The sequence below is a fragment of the Capsicum annuum genome, chromosome 3 (genome assembly GCF_002878395.1).
Source record: "Capsicum annuum cultivar UCD-10X-F1 chromosome 3, UCD10Xv1.1, whole genome shotgun sequence".
In the NCBI taxonomy this organism is placed as follows: Eukaryota; Viridiplantae; Streptophyta; class Magnoliopsida; order Solanales; family Solanaceae; genus Capsicum; species Capsicum annuum.
In genome coordinates, this window is record NC_061113.1 from 247,345,059 (window position 1) to 247,350,213 (window position 5,155).

Here is a 5,155-nt window from a genome sequence, read left to right on the forward strand (position 1 = left end):
TCTTTTCTATATATTAGAAATGATGGTTTTGACATGTTAGTTTATGGGTATTAAAACAAAGTTTTAGAATACTACGGTGTATAAAATACTTTGCAAGATTAGTTTGTTTAGGAAAATTGTATTTTGTGTTTTAATGTTTGGACCTTATCAACAACTATAAGAAAAGTCCTTCAATTTTGAATTAATTACAACTCATGTCATTCCAATAAATTATCACTTTGCCATTGATGCTACTCCTGTTGAATATGATGAAGCCCACATATAATTAATTATTATAAATTATTTATATATTAAAAATTAATAATATTTAATTAAAAAATTAATAAATATTTATGACATGTCTGCTTCAACCGTAATTGTAAATTACCCCTAACTAATTATTATATCACACCTAATTAATTATTATAAGTTATTTATATATTAAAAATTAATAATATTTAATTAAAAAATAAAATAGATATTTATGATATGTCTGTTTCAACCGTAATTGTACCATATCACTCCTAATTAATTATTATACTGCTCCTAATTAATTATTATAAGTTATTTATACATTAAAAAATTAATAATATTTAAGTAAAAAATAAAATAGACATTTATGACATGTCTGCTTCAACTGTAATTTTACTATATCACCTCTAATTAGTTATTATGGTTATTTAAGCATTGTGCCACATAAGTTGAAATAGAAAAAAATAATTTAATATGTTGTATATTTCAAAAAAATTACATGAAAAATACTAGAAATCACAATAATTAACAACTTAAAAGATTTAAAAGATATAAAATATTTGATCGACTCTTGAAGTTATATTAGTGTTACTGAAAATGGAATAGAAGAAAAGTATTATAAATCACAATAATTAAAAACTTAAATTATTTTTAAAATATAATTGATTATCAATGCCACAAAAATTTGGACAAGAAGAGCAACGTATTCAAAGGGCAAAAGAGTAAAATTTTCATAACATCTTTTTTTTAAAAATAAAAATTGCTACATATACTCAAAGGGCAAAAGAGTAAAAACACATAAGAGATAAATGTTGAGAAATCAAGATGCACCAAATGTTACAAATGTATTATTAACATTTGTAACATTCAACACATTTCTAAATGGTTTCAAATTCTTCTTGAATCAACACAAACACGTAATAAAAATAATAAATAATAATAATTACATTTTACTATATTACCCCTAATTAATTATTATGGTCATTTAAGCATTGTGCCACATAATTTGAAATATAAAAAATATTATAAATTACAATGATAAAAAATTTAAATTATTTAAAAAATATAATTGGCTATCGTCGACACAAAACTCTGGACAAGGAGAGTAGTATATATTATTCAAAAAAATTTATATAAAAAGTATTATAAATTACAATAGTTAACAAGTTAAAATATCTAAGAACAATTTAATATGTTATATATTTCAAAAAAATTATATGAAAATTACTATAAATCACAATAATTAACAACTTAAAAGATATAAAATATTTGGTCGACTTTTGAAATTATATTAGAGTCACTGAAATTGGAATAGAAGAAAAGTATTATCAATCACAATAATTAAAAATTTAAATTATTTTTAAAACATAATTGACTATCAAAGCCATAAAAAATTGGACAAGAAGAGTAAGTATTTAAAGGGCAAAAGAGTAAAACAAACAAGAGATAAATGTAGAGAAATCAAGAAGCACCAAATGGATTATTAACATTTGTAACATTCAACACATTTCTAAATGTTTCCAAATTCTTCTTGAATCAACACATATACATAATAAAAATAATAAATAATAATAATTACATTTTACTATATCATCCCTAATTAATTATTATGATCATTTAAGCATTGTCCCATGTAAGTTGAAATAGAAAAACTATTATAAATTACAATGATAAAAAATTTAAATTATTTTTAAAATATAATTGGCTATCGTCGACACAAAACTCTGAACAAAGAGAGTAGCATATATTATTAAAAAAAATTATATAAAAAGTATTATAAATTACAATAGTTAACAATTTAAAATATCTAAAAATAATTTAATATGTTATATATTTCAAAAAAAATTACATGAAAAATACTAGAAATCACAATAATTAACAACTTAAAAGATTTAAAAGATATAAAATATTTGTTCGACTCTTGAAATTATATTAGTGTCACTGAAATTGGACTAGAAGAAAAGTATTATAAATCATAATAATTAAAAACTTAAATTATTTTTAAAATATAATTGACTATCAATGCCACAAAAGTTTGGACAAAAAAAATAATACATATTATTTGAAAGTTATATAAAAATATTATAAATTACAATAGTTAACAAATTAAATTATCTAAATTCTATTTGTATCATATAATTTGAGATAAAAATTAACATATTGAACTTGTGCTAGATCTCGAATGAATCTTAAAATGTATATGCAATTCTTTTTTTTAAAAAAAAACTTTTATTTAAATATATCAAAATCAAAAAGGTAAATTTTAACGCAGCACGTTAAACAATGTATAAGAACTAATGTTAATATAAATAATACCAGCATTTACTAATAGAAACATTACTAATACAAATATTACTAATATATTCTATTCAAAAAGAAAATTTATACACTATAACAAACGACTCCTACGTTTCAATAGAAGGAATATATACAAAAGAAAAGTTTGATAAAAAATTTACAGAAATATATTTTATAAGTATATTTTATCGTACCAATGAAAACATTCTACTGCTCAAACTTCCTACTCCAACATAAATTCTAAAACTTAAAAATTGCAATTCACATGTTTTATTGTTGGACCCATGCTGAATCGGATCTTGCACTTCTAGTATATACTAGGTTTACGGCACATGCGTTGCACGTGTCATAGTTTTATTATCGAACTATCTCTTTCAAATAGAAGCATTTGCAGTTATAGGTATTTCTAAATTTTTAAAACTTGTATGGTCTTTAAGGTGTGAAGAGGTTGTGCATATGAATTTTTATCCATTATTTTGCTGATTTTGCCCATCACTTTCTCTGATAATGTTGCGTCTTGGAGTATTGACATTCTGTTTGTCAATTCATGATCTTTATCATAGAAGTACAACTGAAAGTAACGTGACAGATCAATGATGGTAGATGATGATATACTTATCCTTGTGCCTTAAAACTTTAAATTCTCTTTCTGAAAAATGCTAGCTCTGTATCGATCATTACTCTAAAAGTCGTAAAAGTATAAATGATATTATATGCTTTAATATTTTTTCTGAATAACTTGGCTTCTTCCAATTCATCCACAAATAATGCATATACGTTATCTGAAACTTCATTGGCTTCTAACTTAATATATCCATTTCCACAATAAATTTTTGGTGTCTCATACTCAAACCTCTTGGCACGGTAGAAAGATGCAATTAGGTTTCTTATCCAGCTTATGAATATATGATGTAGATATATATTAAATAGTTTCTCCTAAATTTCCAATTGAAAGTATATTATGTATTAGTAGAGTCTAATATTTTGGTGCTACCACTTAACGTTTAATGTAATTTAGTAAATTTACCTCCATTATCATTCTCACATGATAAAGCCTTTAGTATCCAATTTCTTTTCCGCTTGTTCGATTGTTGTTCTTCAATGTGTCCATCTTGCAACGGTTTAGGTGAAACAAATGTTTTCTCCACACTTCGCAATGCCCTTTATATATCAATCATTACTCAATGTTTGTGTCCTATCAATTATGTGATGTGATCATGTTAAAAAGTAATTGATTCCACAGTTCACTATAAAAGGTACACTTTAGCTTTTGTTAAGCTTACCTGTTATTTTGGGATGGTGATTATCTGAAAATTTCATGATAAGCGGTTTCATATGTATAATTCATAAGATCAGTAGATAATGGTTTAATTTATTGAAATTGTGAATTGTTAAATGGTAACATTAGCAAGAAATTCATAAATTGTATACTTGAGACTGATTTAACGTCTCTTTTGGTGGGATGGTTGTCCTCCTATATTTGTAACACTAGTGTGTAAAACAATCTTATTAAAAGCGTTTGAAGAGATTTTTGTCAAAACAGTGAATGAAAGAATACAAGCTCTAATTGGGAAACTATAAATGAAGTATCATTTCAGTTTTTATTCATATGATTTGACACTATAATAGTACAAAAGTAAGTATGTTCCGAAAGAAAATAGAAGTGTTTGATTAGATTCTTCAAGGTTATTTTACTCGAATGTATGAGTGGAAGTATAAGCATTCAAGTGTATGCGCCATCGATAAAATAGACACAGTGATCAATGTTTGCCAAATCTTCGTGATCGGAGTGGCATTACTTGCGTCTTTTAAAGATGTAAGTCTGAAAGAAGGAATTCCAGTGCATACTTCTCAAGTGTCAAACTGAATGGGAATTACAATTGGAAGGAACTCTGAAAATCAAACATAGGATTATTAGGACCTAAATATTTTCATCGAAGGTGGAAGCTATTGAAGATTTTACGAGAAAGCAGAGAAGCAAAATCCAAAAAGTATGACAATGTTGCTGAATTGTTCTTCAATTAATAGTGGAACCGACCGTAGCTCAAGATTAGTTTGATGACCCAAAAAATCATTGTTTAGACATATGAATTCAAATTTCTTTTTTATCACTTTAAGATTTTTTGAGTTGGTGCTTTTAAGGTACTAATAGATAATAGATATATAACAACAACCACGATGCTCCAGATTCTAATTTAGCCAAGACCCGATTAAAATTGAATTAAAGCTTAACTATTTATTATTCTTTTATATTAATCTGTACCTCTTTATCCTCCGATCTAAGAACATCACCTGAGTAAGTTGAAGTGATGCCATATCATATACTCATTCTTTACATTTTAATAATCTAACAGAAAAGATGGTAGAAGTTTTTAATACCTGTCCATTAGGCCAATATTTACTTTATTTTTAAAAAATCATAATTCTTCAATTTCATATAACCAACAAATACCAAGGCCACATACTCTACATGGAGTGTTAAACCATTTTAGTTAATCCACCTAAAGAGGTTCTCCTCCATTAGCCTCCAACTCATGGACGATAGTGCTGTTTATTATTATAGTAATAGTTATTAATTATTATAATGCACGTATTATAATTTGTTCATTCTAAGAAATTGTTATTA